This window comes from Protopterus annectens, chromosome 13.part0, assembly GCF_019279795.1.
Source record: "Protopterus annectens isolate FY-2018-M chromosome 13.part0, PAN1.0, whole genome shotgun sequence".
NCBI classification, from domain to species: domain Eukaryota; kingdom Metazoa; phylum Chordata; order Ceratodontiformes; family Protopteridae; genus Protopterus; species Protopterus annectens.
In genome coordinates, this window is record NC_056747.1 from 1,114,988,406 (window position 1) to 1,115,005,661 (window position 17,256).

The following is a 17,256-nucleotide window of genomic DNA, read 5'->3' on the forward strand; positions in this document are numbered from 1 at the left end:
TGCTCTGTGTTACAGGAGTTATGCTGCCCCTGTTCTTTTGATGCTGCCAGAGCCAGAGTCATGCCAGTAAGGAGAGTTTTGTTCTTTTATTTGCAGGAGTTATGCTGCCGTGTGTGTGTGTGTGTGTGTGTGTGTGTGTGTGTGTGTGTGTGTGTGTGTGTGTGTGTGTGTGTGTGTGTTTGTGTGTGTATATATGTGTGTAAAATGCCCCAGTTGGGTATACCTGGTGTTACTCAGGCTCAAACAAAAGTCTGAATGTTCTACCCATACCATCACATGTGACTCAGGGAGTTGTCATAGCTCTCAACTGTCCAGATTTTCACTGAATATTTGGCTCATACTTTTTGTCTGTTCCTCTTAAAATTTGTAGTTTTCTGGCAAATCAGTGAGCACTAAATCACTAAATAATGATAGCCCTTTAAGTTTTAGTCTTCCTATATTTCAGGAAACACATGGTAACACAAAACACTTTATTTCAGCAACTTTCTAAGATTATACAAGCAATATTTAAAGCGTGTCCCTGGTTTTGGGCCTTTGTCCCCCCCCCCCCCCCCCAGAATAAATTTGGGCATTTTCCAGATTTCTTGTGCTGCAAAGTTGAAAGATTTAGTTGAGTGCCAAGTGATTTCACATGGAGCTGAGAACTTCAGGGGAAGTAAAGTTTAGTGCTACTTATGCTAAATTTCTTGTATTGTTAGTAGCACAACGGGTAGTATGCTTGCTTTTGATGCAGAAGGCTGTGGGTTCTACTCCCACAGTATGCAGATGGATCGCTGATACTATACTGTGTTGTACTTTAAAGGGAGTGGATACTGCAGTCCTATGAATGTTCTCCTATGGAGAAGTTACCTAGTAACTATGTTTTTGTTATCAGTTTGCCATCCATTCCCCATTGCAAAATTACTAGTTTATCATTTTTTTAATGTAAGCATTGTCATTTATTCTTCATGGGCAACAGGCACTTTATTTGTAGATGAAACAATGAAATATAAAGTTGTCTGCTAGCAGCAACCTCTTCATTAATTACAGATCATTTAATGTGGAATTACTTAGATGACTTACTTCTGCAGAGATTTTGCATATTTACTGATATTGATGGATTGTAATGACAGAAGTTTGAGTGGCCTTTTATGGTTGAAATTTTCTGAAATGCGTAGTTTTGTCATTATTAGTTCATACATTTTGTTTCATTGCTTACAAGAAGACTGTTCCAAACTACAAATTTAAAACACATTCTGACAAGTGGTGCTGCATTATACAAGGAATATAATTTAATACAATCGGGTTAATACAATCAGGAAGGTGAATCAAAGAATGCATACATGTATGCTTGTTCACAGGATGTAGGAGATCAAAATAAGGGAAGAGACCAGTCACCAATGGAGTCCCCCAGGGTTTGGTGCTGAGACTTTTTTTTGTTTGGCATATACATCTTAAAAGTAAAAGGAAATACCAAAGGGCTTTGGCTGACTAAGTTTGAGATGACTGCAAGCTAGGAGCAATTATTGAATCCCCAAATGACTTAACCATCATGCAGGAAGGTTTGTCCCAAACAATAACCGGTGCCAGAATCATGAATTGAAACTAAACTCCAAGAAATACATTATTGTATCCTTTGGGAAGTCATCTACTCCAGAGAACTGCCAAATTGACTATGCCCCCTGAGAACTGACCCAGTTGTTTGGCATTTGGGAACTTGTGTGTACAGTGACCTAACTTTTTACCAACATGTTCCCAGAGTCATAAGAAAGTCTTTCTATATTGCACAGCTTATAAACAAATTGATTGTGACTAGATCTAGAGATGTTATTGCCCCCCTTTACAAAGTCCCCATTAGGTCAATCATTTTGTATAATGTCCACTTTGGCATGTATCTGTCCAGACCCATGCAGCAATTGGAATACCCACGGAAATACCTTACTAAAAAAATACAAATCCTAAACACTAGGTCTTGCATGGACCACTTAAAAGATTTATTACTATACTCAGTATCCTGCAGAGTGCTTACAGGTGACATGTCTGGCATACAAGGCATCCTCCGACCTAATACAGATGGACCTACTGAACATCAGCAAGTCAAATGGTATCAGAAATACTCAGTCCAGTTATCTAAACTGAATGTTATGGAGAGATGGATATATATCACAGAGGCTACCACTGTTCCAGAACAGTCTATCCATTCAGGTAAAACAAAGCTCATCCCTGTCCATATTGAAATGCAACTTGGATCTAAGGATGGGTAATAGAAAATGTACTCCAGGATTGTCCCTCATGCCACTATTGGATAGAGGCAGTTCCTAAATGCTGCATCCCTTACATGGGTCCCCTCAAATTACCTATAGTATGATCACATTTATCCTCACTAGGGCTAATATACAATTATCAGCCATGAGATAGGTAAGACCAATCAGGAAATGTTAATTCAAGTACCAAAAGAGAAAGTGGGTAAGCTTAAAATGTCCTCCAAGTGAACTTATGTTGTGGTAGTAAATAGTTTAAAAAAATTGCCCTTTATAGATCACTAAGTTACCCTGTCACCCTCTGCCACCCCCCCCCCCCCCCCAGTCTTCAACAGCTTCAGGCACCTCTGTGTACAAGGTTTTAAAAGATTTCATCTTAAAGCTTACACAATTGCAAACTGAACTGCATTAATATTTGACCTCTGCCTAGTGCAGGTAAATAGATATTAACTGTTGTTTTTATTATATTAATTTATAGAGATATAATTTTCACATTTTTCTAAATATCTCAACAACCAAGTATCACAGACAGAACTCCTCAGCCTCATATGAAACCTCTCAGTTAGATGAATAAAATGCTGCTGACAGTATGTGTGTAACTTGAAGGGTTGTTGAGATATTGTAGGTTGCTTACAAAATATGACAAATATAATAGTTACTGTGTTTAGTGTGACTTATAAAATTTGGTTTAAGACCAAGAATGTAAAGAATACTACCACTGTAAAAATAGTTTGTGCTAAAGAGATTGCCATTTATATTTATTTCATAACCCCTATAATCCCAGCGATATGAACATTTGTTTGAAAGGTGAGGACAATTTGATTCTGTCAGAAGGCTTAGGCTCTGCCCATTGGAAGTTACAGTGCAAATTCCTGAGCTCCATTGGAGTGAATGTTAAACTAAATTTGCAAACAGTAAGCAGACAAGCAATTAACAAGCTAACAAATGAATGGAAAAACAAAAGAGTTGCTAAATATTTAGTTACTGAACTTCGCATGACATTCAACAAAAATTAAAAATAAACAAAAGGTTGCACAATCTAAGCAGCAAATAAGAATGTAAGTGAGCTATGTTATGCCTGTCTTCATCATTATTCAATTTGTTTTAGCTGCTTGTGTACAGAGAAAAAGCCTAGACAGCTATTAGCCTATGTACTTAAAACAAGAAGGTACCACAGACTTATCAAGGATTGAAAGATAAAAAGGAAATCTCATCCCTGAGTTTTAGAAAGGTTTAGCACAATGCAGAAGTTTTCTCTTGGAAAGTGTCTGCATCACGCCTTTCCAATTATCAGACCACTCACTGTACTATTGAGGTTTACCCCTTGAAGGGGCCTTATCATAGAGAGTCGTATCACAGGCAAAGCTCCATGCTAAAGCAACAGACTGGGGTTGTGGCTAATGCAAATTAGTTATGTGCTTCCTCCCTTCCCCAGAAACATTTGCATGCCCCAAATTACTCCACTGAGGAGAATGTGAGCACCATGAAAAGATGGCAGTCACCCATTCACTCCTGTGAGAGTACTCACAGTACTGGTAAGTTAAGCAAAGACCATGGGGGTGGAGATGTGTGTGTGTGTATGTGTGTGTGTGTGTGTGTGTGTGTGTGTGTGTGTGTGTGTGTGTGTGTGTGTGTGTGTGTGTGTGTGTGTGCATGGGCTTCTAGGAAGAACACAAGCACTGTCAGGTCTGACAGTCTAGTGTTCAATTTAAAGACATGGAAATGACTCACTAATGAAGAGTTTCTCATTGTAGCTTGACCTTGTCTCCAGTTTTTATTTATCATGCTAACTGGTCAACCCACACTGGGCAATTAACATGGGCATAGAAAAAAAAACATTGAATCGCAAGGCATATCTCACCTACTGAAAGAAAACAGAATAAAGGATGTTTTTTACAAAAACATATATGCTAATGATTTCTCACCTAGCACATGGAGTATACAATTTAATTCATTAAATATTCACAAAACAGACACTCTAGCTTGATCTGTAATCACAGAAAAATTGCAAAAAAAAATTTTGAAAGTGTGCCAAGAAGTAACAGTTCTGAAGCAGATGGCTTAATTTATTTATTCACTTGCATTTGTTTACTGGGATAGTCCACTGGGCCAAAGAGCCCATTTTCAGTGGAGGCCCGGGGAGAAAAGCTAGGTAACAAGAAACAGAAAACATGCAATAAATACAATAACAAACTCATAGCATAAAACAAATACAATTGGCATGAGTAGATTACTGGAGAATATACAGCAATAGTATGACATGAAGTAAATTCAATTGGAGTAAGTTTGTTACAGGGCTATATACAGTTGCAGTAAGTTCGTAGCAGGGCTATATACAGCCAAGTGAAACATTTTAAATTGAAATTATAACAGAATAACTTGATTCAGCACATTAAATAAAATTTCTAACATGTGACTTGAATTATAAAATTAGACATAATTCTACATTGCATAACAAATTCTAACAGTGGTTAATAGTGGGGCTTACACCTGGCCTTAGTATAGATAACTCAGACAGCATAAAGTAGCAAGGCACTACATCTTGTATTAAGTATATTACAATAATATACTTAATACAATATAAAACAATAATACTAATAAAGACATTGTGCATGTATATATGGGTCTGGTGAAATTACCAGTTGGTTTTGGTTATTTGTCTTTTCATCTGGTGAAATTACTTGATTGTAACTTGAGTTGACTGCTTTCTGGCCAGTTTTGTTTGGTTGACAGGAAAACTGACACTGAAGCAATATAAACATAATTTGGGGGTTTGATAATATGCACCTTCCTTGATTTTGTGCAATATTTGAGATGTATATTTATTGTTTTCGTTTCATTTCTTTACTGGGAAAGTTGATTTTGTTTGACATGCTTCAAGCTTATATTGTGGAAAATGCACAGTGCACTGTCTGTCAATATTCTGTGATCAATGCTTTTTTGTCAAGATTTTGTGCATTGATATACTGAAGATTACAGTATCTTCATATATATATATATATATATATATATATATATATGTGTGTGTGTGTGTGTGTGTGTGTGTGTGTGTGTGTGTGTGTGTGTGTGTCTGTGTGTGTATAAACCTGACTACATTATAGAAATAGTTTTACTGTTTTGTCTTAAGGGCTTCATTCACTAAAACTTCTTAAAGGAAAACACCTTAGAATTCAAAAAAAGGGTTTTTTTTCATTGTATCTTTGTTTTCTTAACTGGTTTAATGGCTCAAAATCACTCCAAGTGATTATTTTACAATTTTTAATGTGTTCCCACAAAATAGCAGTTAGTAAGGTCTGCCAGGTTAACATGATCTTGTTTTCTTGCTTCCATTCCTTCTTCCCAGAATACATTAAGTCCTGTTTATGCGAGTCATGTTTGACATAAGGAAGTGGTGTTGTTTTCGCATGGCATTAAGATAGAATGGCAGGAGTGTGAAGCACTGTCACCTAACACACCTTTTGTAACAGAACTGCTTTTATATTTCCTTGAGTGAGTCTCATTTATGTGTCTGTTGGAGCTTGTTCCGTGATACATAGCTGTTAGATACTTCCAGTGAAAGAAAGTAGTTAAATAGCAAACTTTTTAAAGGGATTCTCTTGTAGTTCTAAAGGAATTGACAGACCTTCCCTCACACATTCTCATCCTGAGGTGTGAGGACTCTCACTGCAGTAAATGATCCTTGCTGCATCATGTACAGCTGACAGTTACTGCTGTTAAGGGGAATGGAATGCAATGTGTAAGGGCTGACTTAAAGTCAATGGGTGTCCCTTACCATTGAGATGTGTACCAGCTATGCATCCTTTTCTGGAAGGATGTCACAAAAAGCATAAAAAGACATTTTTTTTATAAACAGTATCAGTGCACCTAGCTGATGAAGCTGCCCCCTGTCTTTCCTTCTACAGAGCAGTCCTGATTTGGGCAGTTATATCTTGGCTGGGGGGTTGAAAATGGTATACGTGCTGATACTTTAAAAAAAACATATTTTCTTACTTTCCTCTAAATATCACAAAATATTTGATACTACAATTAAGTCATCTTAATATATAAATTATATATAACCAGCATTTAAAGCTTAGCATTTCAATATTCTGATGCTGCTTATGTAAATTTGTCAGAAGAGGTGACAACTGCCTTTAAAGCCCTATCTGACCTAATTGCTTTGTTTTGCTATAAAAGACATGACTGCATAGGAAGCAGCTGTGAATCAGTGTTAAGTTATCTTCCTCTCTGAAATAGACAGTGGAAAATAGTCTCACATCTTTCTTTTTATGGCAGTAGGATTAATTGCCTATCGAGGATTGACAGCAATAACTGACAGTGTAAACTACAGATTTCTCTGTGCCTGTGGTAAGTAATGCAGTCAGAGACAAATTCATCTGCAAAGGATGTGAGAAGTTAAGCTTAAAAAATGTAGGTGGTCTTTCCCTTACTTTGATTCCAAGGCAAAGAAATTAAAGTTTTATAAAGCATGAGAAAGTTTCTGGTACCTACACGATACTGGAACCAAATTATAAGGAGAAAGGCAACCTAAGGATTGAGCTAAACTGGAGTTTTCCTTTAAAGTCAAGAGGCAATGCATTTTTTTTCTCTCTTTTCACCTAGTATAGATATTATTACATATACTAATATATAGTTATTCTTCCTACATCTACAAAACAGTTTTGCAAATTTTAAATGTCTTCCTTTGAAGTTTTCTAAAAATAAATTGTGTGCTAAAATATTGACTTCTAGTATGACCCCAGCTGATTTAAGGTATTCTCTGCTGTCCTCAGAGTGATTTATTTTATTTATTTATTTTATTTTATTTTACATTTGTTGACCGGGCTAGTCTAACTGGATATATGTCCATTTTCAGTAGAGGCCCGGGGAGAAAAGCTCCATGACACATATGATAACAACATTTCAATACAATATAAAATAACTTCAAAATTGGATAATACAGAAATACAGAGATGACAGAAGTCAATACATTCAATACAGTGTAAAATTCAAAATAGCAAGTAGGTACATTACTTAATATAGAAAAAAAAAGGGGAGGTATACAGGCTAATTCCATATACAAGTAGGTATAATAAAAGAGGCAGATTGAAAAAAATGAGTTTAGTAATAAAAAAATAAATTATATATATATATATATATATATATATATATATATATATATATATATATATATATGGGTCTACTTTAAATAACCGAACCAACACACAAAATACACTGACCCCAAATAACCGAAAACACACAACACCGACAACTCACAAAACCGAACACCAGTACACCGACACAAAAAACGTAAACTACACATTACACACAATGACATATCCACTAACCTTAACCTAAACCCTAACCCTAATGTCCGACACTACCGCACACTTACCCTACCCGTACCCTAACCCTAACTCACTTAACCCACCCCTAAACCTAACGACTGTCACTATCGCACACTTAACCTACCTGCACCCTAACCCTAACTCACTTAACCCACCCTAAAACATAAAGCCCGTCACTATCGCACACTCACCCTACCCGCACTCTAAACCTAACTCACTTAACCCATCCCTAAACTACAGTCCATCACTATCACACACTTACCTTACCCGAACCCTAACTCTGACACTACCGCATACTCACCTTTCCCACACCCTAACCCAAAATCCGTAACTCCGACACTACCGCACACTCACCTTTCCCACACCCTAACCCAAAATCCCTCAATATCGCACACTTACCTGACCGCTCCTCAATCCGTCACTATCACACACTTACTGAGTCACGCTCACACATTGCCCTTGTCGGTCTTTCGGCTGTCGGCAAATCACCTTTTCGATCAACTTCCTTTTCGGTCCTTTCGTCTCGGTCTTCTGCGTGTCGGTTCGGTTATTTCAAGTAGACCCATATATATATATATATATATATATATATATTTTTTTTTTTTTTTTTTTTTTAACAAGTGAGGGATGGAAATAATGAAATAGACAGTGAGTAAGGTAAGGTATAGGATGTGCTGACAGTATTTGGGTAGAGTGGAAGATTAGTCAGGTTTAGTAAACTACAGATTTCTCTGTGCCTGTGGTAAGTAATGCAGTCAGAGACAAATTCATCTGCAAAGAATGTGAGAAGTTAAGCTTAAAAAATGTAGGTGGTCTTTCCCTTACTTTGATTCCAAGGCAAAGAAATTAAAGTTTTATAAAGCATGAGAAAGTTTCTGGTACCTACACGATACTGGAACCAAATTATAAGGAGAAAGGCAACCTAAGGATTGAGCTAAACTGGAGTTTTCCTTTAAAGTCAAGAGGCAATGCATTTTTTTTTCTCTCTTTTCACCTAGTATAGATATTATTACATATACTAATATATAGTTATTCTTCCTACATCTACAAAACAGTTTTGCAAATTTTAAATGTCTTCCTTTGAAGTTTTCTAATAATAAATTGTGTGCTAAAATATTGACTTCTAGTATGACCCCAGCTGATTTAAGGTATTCTCTGCTGTCCCCAGAGTGATTTATTTTATTTATTTATTTTATTTTATTTTACATTTGTTGACCGGGCTAGTCTAACTGGATATATGTCCATTTTCAGTAGAGGCCCGGGGAGAAAAGCTCCATGACACATATGATAACAACATTTCAATACAATATAAAATAACTTCAAAATTGGATAATACAGAAATACAGAGATGACAGAAGTCAATACATTCAATACAGTGTAAAATTCAAAATAGCAAGTAGGTACATTACTTAATATAGAAAAAAAAAGGGGAGGTATACAGGCTAATTCCATATACAAGTAGGTATAATAAAAGAGGCAGATTGAAAAAAATGAGTTTAGTAATAAAAAAATAAATTATATATATATATATATATATATATATATATATATATATATATATATATATATATGGGTCTACTTTAAATAACCGAACCAACACACAAAATACACCGACCCCAAATAACCGAAAACACACAACACCGACAACTCACAAAACCGAACACCAGTACACCGACACAAAAAACGTAAACTACACATTACACACAATGACATATCCACTAACCTTAACCTAAACCCTAACCCTAATGTCCGACACTACTGCACACTTACCCTACCCGTACCCTAACCCTAACTCACTTAAGAGCCACAAGGGCGGGAGACTTAAACCTCGACACGGCTATTAATAGGACGCGCTGGAGGGATAGATTCATCACCCAAAGACTCCCTATGCTGTGGAATAAAATCCCGGTATATGTGAGGCAGAGCACCTCGCTGGCCTTGTTCAAGAGAAATCTTGACCAATGGATGGGAGATCGCAGATATACCCCAGGGATTACCTCAGTGTCACTGCTCAACAGAGGCACAGCAAAATAATGGGTATAGTTCCCCATACTAAAGGGGTGGCGTAAGCCACAAAACTATGGGCTAGGCTTGTAAATGCCCTCGGGCAGATAGCCTAGTATGAACCTATGAACCTATGAACCTATGAACCCACCCCTAAACCTAACGACTGTCACTATCGCACACTTAACCTACCTGCACCCTAACCCTAACTCACTTAACCCACCCTAAAACATAAAGCCCGTCACTATCGCACACTCACCCTACCCGCACTCTAAACCTAACTCACTTAACCCATCCCTAAACTATAGTCCATCACTATCACACACTTACCTTACCCGAACCCTAACTCCGACACTACCGCATACTCACCTTTCCCACACCCTAACCCAAAATCCGTAACTCCGACACTACCGCACACTCACCTTTCCCACACCCTAACCCAAAATCCCTCAATATCGCACACTTACCTGACCGCTCCTCAATCCGTCACTATCACACACTTACTGAGTCACGCTCACACATTGCCCTTGTCGGTCTTTCGGCTGTCGGCAAATCACCTTTTCGATCAACTTCCTTTTCGGTCCTTTCGTCTCGGTCTTCTGCGTGTCGGTTCGGTTATTTCAAGTAGACCCATATATATATATATATATATATATATATATATATATATATATATATATATATATATATATTTTTTTTTTTTTTTAACAAGTGAGGGATGGAAATAATGAAATAGACAGTGAGTAAGGTAAGGTATAGGATGTGCTGACAGTATTTGGGTAGAGTGGAAGATTAGTCAGGTTTAGTACAAGGGCATAACCAGTGTGTTTTGAGGAAAAGTTTTAGTCTGTTTTTGAAGAGTGATATAGAGGACACTGAGGAAAGTCTTCTGGGTAGGAGATTCCAAAATTTTCCCACAGTATTAGAGAAGAGAGAATCAGCCCTGTTGTTAGATTTAGATGTGTTAATTAGAAGTTTCTGAGATGAATGTAAGGACTTCAGATTATGATAGGGGGTGATGATGGTGGATAGAAAAAAATGTTAAAATACCAATGTTTTGTAATCTATTTGTTTTTTTCTGAAAAGAAATTAGCAGATAGCACTCTGGATGTCCAGAAACAGAAACAAAAGTAAACATTGAAGACAAGCTGCTCAGGAAAAAAAATCATCTAATCCTGGGCAAGGTCTGGGAGCGGACTGATCAACCACAAGAACTGCGACAAAGAGAAGAGCCAACAATGTCAGAAATGCATGAAAAAATGGCAAAATGCACCTTGTGGTTATGACAATTAGAGGGACAACTGCAGATTATTTAAGATAAAATGAAAACAGGCTTGATACAATCAAAGACGCTCTAAGTAAGTATTCCAATAAGATGGTCAACTTGCAGAGATCAAATGTGGCCTCCAAGAAAAGATGGCTGAGTTAGGAGCTAAAGAGAATGAAACATGAGAGAAAATTATGTAGCTAGAAGATCAAGCCAGGAGGAAAAACCTTGGCCTTACAAATGTCCCAGAGGACTAGGGGAAAAAAGACTGCTTTGGCACTATAAAAAGACAGCTAAGAATATGGACAAATATTCCAAAGCAGAAAATCTTTTTGGACAGAATGACTGTGTCATCCAGAGGGCATCAAAATGCACAAGGTCAGTTTTGGCAAAAGTGCAAAATTTCAGATAAAGGAGGAAAGTCTCTCAGAATTATAGAGGAAACCTAGGGCTTTGATGATAAATGCTAGTAAAGTCTATGTGGATAAAGGCTACTCTGTGGACACAAGAACCAAGAGAAATGAATTCCCCCAGATATCTATTTATAAAAGAAAGCAAGCCTTAGACAGAAAAGCAATATAATGCAGTTTTAAAGTCTCCTTTGCCATTGGAACAAAGGCTTATCTAGATCCAGTCAGGGCATTTGCAGACATGGAGAAACGTCTGCACACATTTCCACAATAAATTTACAAGTGCAACTGGAAAGCATTGAGATTAGCATTATGAAGAAGAGGCATAGTGAAGGGGAAAGATACCTGCTAAATCCCTTTCTAGTTTTTCATATAAAGATGAAAGACAAGCGGTGAGAAATTCAGAGTGCTTCAAAAAGTTTAAGAGGTACCTGTGAAGGAACAAAACTGATTATTAACAGAGATGGAAGAGGAGGACAATGACCTTTACAAATAAGAGGATCAGGAAGGTTCACTTTGGCTGTCCTTAACCAATGCATCAAGATAATATTTGAGCTGACAAGGGGACTATGCTTTTCATTTTTTTTTAATTATGTTCATAGGTTCATAGGTAGGTACTAGGCTATCTGCCCGAAGGCATTTATAAGCCTAGCTAGAATTTGTGTGCTTTCGCCACCCCCTTAGATTAGTTCCCTGTGCCTCTGTCCAGCAGAGCCATTGAAGTGATCCCTGGGGTAAACTTTCTGTTTCCCATCCACTCGTCAAGGTTTCTCTTGAAGAGGGTTAGCGAGGAGCTCTGCCTAATGTAGATTGGGATCTTGTTCCAAAGCATGGGAAGTCTCTGGGACAGGAATCTATCCCTCCAGCACATCCTATTTATTGTTGTGATGAGGTTTAGATCCCTAGAGCATGTGGCTCTAGGGGATATGTTTTTCTTTAGGTGGACCATGTCCATCAATTCTGGGTTGGACATGGCTTTGTATGTCAGACAGAGATCACCTCTGAGTAGGCAGTATGCAACCGAGTACAGCTGGAGTTTCTTCAGTTGAGCTGCATAGGGCATCTGTTTGAGGCCAGTGATCCTCTTGGTGAGGTACTTCTGTGGTCTTTCCAGCTGTTGCAGGTGTCTTGTAAGGTACATCCCAAATGGGGCATTGTACTCTATGATGGGTCTGATGAGTGATGAGTAGAGGGGCACAATGACCTCTTTTGATCTGGACATGAACCCTTTTGTGATTAGGTGGGCCACATAGAAGGATTTTCTAACCACTTTGGCAATGTGATTATCAAAGGCGAGATTACTCTCTACTTGGGTCCCCAGATCCTTTATTACGTTTTTCATATTTAGGGGACTACCACCTATGTGGTAGTTTGTGGGTACTTTGTTTTTTCCAAAGGTGTCAAATGTGTTGATTTATCTTACCTTAATGATGTCCATGTTCAACATTTAATTATTTAATAAATAGTCTGTAATTCAAGCTAACAGGCAGTAACCCAAAATGGCTCCACATCCCCACTTTTGGCAGCTGTGATGGTATATAGTCAATTCTCGCTATCAAACTAAGAGCAGAAAGGGGGCTGGTAGCTTGGGGGGGGTGGCACTGGCCTTTCCAACTGAACACTGGATTGTCAGGTGAAGGGTCTTTCTGTGATTTCACACAGGGACTCCCAAATAGCTTTGAATCAGCCCATAACAGCCTATACTTACTCAGAAGCAGTCAATTGTAGCCAAAAAAGGAAGGTTTTGGAGTGGCAGAGTTGCCTGTCATTTATATTAAAAATTAAAATAAAGCCAATAAATACTGCAAATCACTGGCATGGGACAACAAGGTTCATCACCAGAGTCTATTGAGATAAAAATGTTCTTGCTTAAAAAGCTTCAGTTCTAATGTTCTAAATAGATTTTACACAGGAGCAGAGAAGGGTGTGGAAACACTGCAATAGCAATAGCTCTGTTTCAGATTTATAAAAGCTGGTGCCACTATCAAGCAATGGCTGAAACTATAAGAAATGAAGATTGTTAATAGTTAGTGTTTCTTTATAAATAAAATAGTTGGTAATCGTTCACAGTCAGTGTTTTCACAATGGTTTTACAGTTAATTTTGGAGCTGCTACTGGATGGTGTACAGCATCACAGTATTATGAAAAAGGCTACTCTGGGCTGCAGAATGAAAGAGATAAGCTTTGTAATATGCCTAGGGTAGGAAACTGGTATTGAAAACATTAAAATAGATAATATGTTATCATGGACGGTGAACAGACTCACAAACCAAAGAAAAGTAAACAATGTATTAAGGTATATAAAGACATTAAATCTCCAGCTAATACTGGTACTGCTCTAACAAATGCAGTCAATATTAGTAGAGCATTAGAGTAATATAAGAGGCTTTAAGGAGGGATACTCTGTAGATTATGAGGTGCTAGGAAAAGGGGTATCTAGACAGGGGGTTGGGAGGGTGGCTGGGGGTTGGGAGGGTGGCTTAATGGCTAAGGTGTTTGCCTTACAAACACAAGGTGCAAAGTTTGAGACTCACAAGGGATAATTGGCTAGGCTTAAAATGGCTCTCAAGGGGAGTTAGCCTAGTACTAAACTATGAACCTATGAACCTATAAGATCACCAGGGTTAATGTATTTGAATATGGGGGTATAGGATGTGCAGAAAGATCACATTCATATCTATGTATGTATGTATGTAGAGTTATGGCCTTTCAGCAGGGAATTCTGTTAATAGCAAGGGAGTGGAATATAACTACATTGAAATGTGACATGAGTAGTGGGCCTATGAAGTTTAGAATATCCCATTAAGGCAGACTTCTAGATCATTACATGAAAGTTTTTGGCTTAATAGATGCTGTGCATAACCTAAGTCATAAAGGAGATTCTATTTATTAATCACATAGTTGCGGCAGCTGATTATGGTTGGCTAGAGTTTATATTATTCTGCACCCTGTTTTGAAAGCATACATAGCCTTACCAAGGATATCACCAGATCGTGCACCAGTCAGCAGACAATTATTCAAACAAAGGTCAGTAGCTAAGGACAGACAATGACATTTTTCAATTAATTGGCTTAAGAGCAGTGGAAACAGAGTAGTATCAGGGAGTACACTCGAGGAACTGCTATAAGATATGCTAAATAACGCTGATACCATGGGGTGTAAAAAGGTCTTTAAAAGCAGGTAATAAATAGATGAAAAAGAGGCAATAAAAAGAAGCTACTTTGGTTACCTAAATAGATTAGGAAGAAATTGCAAGAGGAGGGTGAAACCCTCAGTAATGAAGAAAGGAACAATAGAGAGCAAATTAAATGGGTGACAAAACAGCATTTATTGAAAATAAAAGAGAACAGATCATTGGCCTTAAAATTAGACATTTTGAAAATACACCCAAAAACCCAGAGAATTTTAGCTCAAAAATTAAGGCAGCAGAAGGTAGAGGGGAATATTGTGAAAGGAATATTGTGAAAATAAAGGATGTCAAAACTGGTGTCATTCACAATAATCCAGGCAAAATACTGCTTATATTAAGAGATTAAGATCTCTGCATCAATGAGATATGAAAATGCTGGGCAGAACAGTTGGCTCAACTTCATGGCAGGCTTAGACATCCCTAGGCTAGGACAGAAAATGGCCATCAGACTTACAGGTCCAGTAACTACAGATGAAATAAGATGCCTGAATAATCAGGTTTTAGGGAAATTTCCAGGAACAGACAGCCTTCATCAATCAAATAAATGTGTAAAGACTCCTCAGAGCAGCAATCAAAGTGTGTGTTGTGGATGGGCTTTGTCCTAAGAGTTTTACTGCTTGCATTATGTTTAGAGCCCTTCTTGCAAAAGATAAGGCAGGCAGACATGAGCAAGTTCTCTTAGTGTAGCCATGACCATAAATGGCTTTTAATTTGCAGATAATATAATAGACTATTAAGCAGAACTGGGACATGGGATACCCAAACTTTTTGGTATACTAAAGGAACTTACTTACATTTTAGGGTAAAAAATGAATGCAAATAAGACAAAATCAATAGCAATTAATTATGCACATACATTTCATTTGATTCAAAAATACTCCTTCCTGTACAACCATTGTGGAATGAATTATTTGGGGGTGTGGCTGATATCTAAATAAAGTCAAGCTCTGAAAGAAACTTTGAAGGATATGAGGAAAAATCTTTGGAAATGTTAAAAAGTGACACATGTCAACCCTTGAGCTGCATGATAAGATCCAACCCATAAAAATGTCCATCATACTGAATGTACTGTACTTGAGTCAAGCATTCATTTTTGATCCAGAAATTAGTTTTTCAGACTCACTACAAATGGATCTAAAAAGCTTTTCTTGTAAAGGAAAAAGACCAAGAGGTAAATGAGAAAGGATGGTACTGCCAATAAAACAAGGTACATTATCCCTTCCAAATTTACTAGAATACCACAATGCAGCACATTTCAGTTTGGCATATCTAAACCAGAAACACTACCACATTCCCACATGAAAAGAAATGGTGTTAACTCAATCTGGGACAAGTAAATGTACAATGAAAAGTAAAATTGTGGTTGTAAGAGTTAGACACCCAGAATGAAGACTTGCACCTTGATAAAGTCTATAAAAAGAGAAAGAGACTGCCTAACACCAGAATGATGGCTCCTTGAAAAATTTGAGCTTTGGCCAATAGGATCGCTGAGAACAGAAAGTGGGCATTCTAATAGATAGCTAACAAGATGGAACAAGAATGGCTACAATGTTGCATATTGGGAGCATCTACAACTACGTGGGCGATTGATGACCTGGAAAGAAGCAGAGGAATCATACAGGGTAGGCTCTGGAGATTATTTTGAATACATGCTATCATACCTGATCACTAGGAAGAATGATAAGGAGCTTGCACAAAATGGCTTCCATAGGCCTAATCTGATTAATATATTAATAGAAGCCAGAGGAAGGAACGCTAATAATACAAGATTAGTAAATAGATTATATAATAATCTGTTAGAGAACAGCAAGAAAATAAAATTAGATACTATATGGGGTTGGCAAGTGCTCCTAGGAAATGAAATTACAGAGGTTCAATAGCAAGAGATTTGCAAATCACTAAAGAGGGCAACAATGTCTAGAAAATGTAAATTATTTTTGCCTAGAAGTTCCTGTGTAAAGTACATTTATACTCCAGAAAATTTAAACAAAATGTTCCCATGACTAGATTAAACCTGATAGAGCTGTGGGGGTAGCTAGAAGGGCAATTGGGAACACATATTTAGTGCACTTCATTAAAGTACTTCAGGAGATAATTAAGTAGACATTGGGTTATATGTGGTAGATGGGCAGGAAGCATTACTTGCTAAATCAGTTTGTGACTATCCATGAATCAGTGTTTGTGAAAGCCTTGATAGAATTATTACTTATACTGACTACGAAGGCAATAACTTAAACTGGAAAACAATGTATTGCCCTCAGACAACAGAAATGAGAGAAATAATGAACAATTTCAATGAAATGTAAAACAAAAGTAAATGGTAACGAATGAGTTATTCAGAGCAAAACAGAATATATGGAATCAATTTGTTATATACTATACAGGTGATAACAAACAATAAAATGTTGTAAGCTTCTAGAGGAAACAGTGGACAGAAATGTTTGAAAGAGTGAGCCCAATATAAAGGTAGTAACAAAAGAATTTTTGAACAAAAAAAATGTAAGTTGAATGGGTTCCTTTAGGTATTACATGATTAAAGAATTTTGTTCTGTTCTCTCGGCATATATTGTTTGAAAGTGGCAATTAATGACCGAGTAATTTGGAACTTGGTGGAAATAAAAGACTGTATATCCTGAAAGAAATAGTTTTGGGGAAAGTAGAATTTACAAAATGTAATGTATAACTCTGCTCTGGCATAATCAAAAGTGTATGATGCATGTGGATTGTATTATATATGGTTCATACTGGATTTCCTGTAATAAAGCAACAAGTTTATTTTTATTTTTTTATTTTTAAAACAGAACCCCAACAGCCAGGC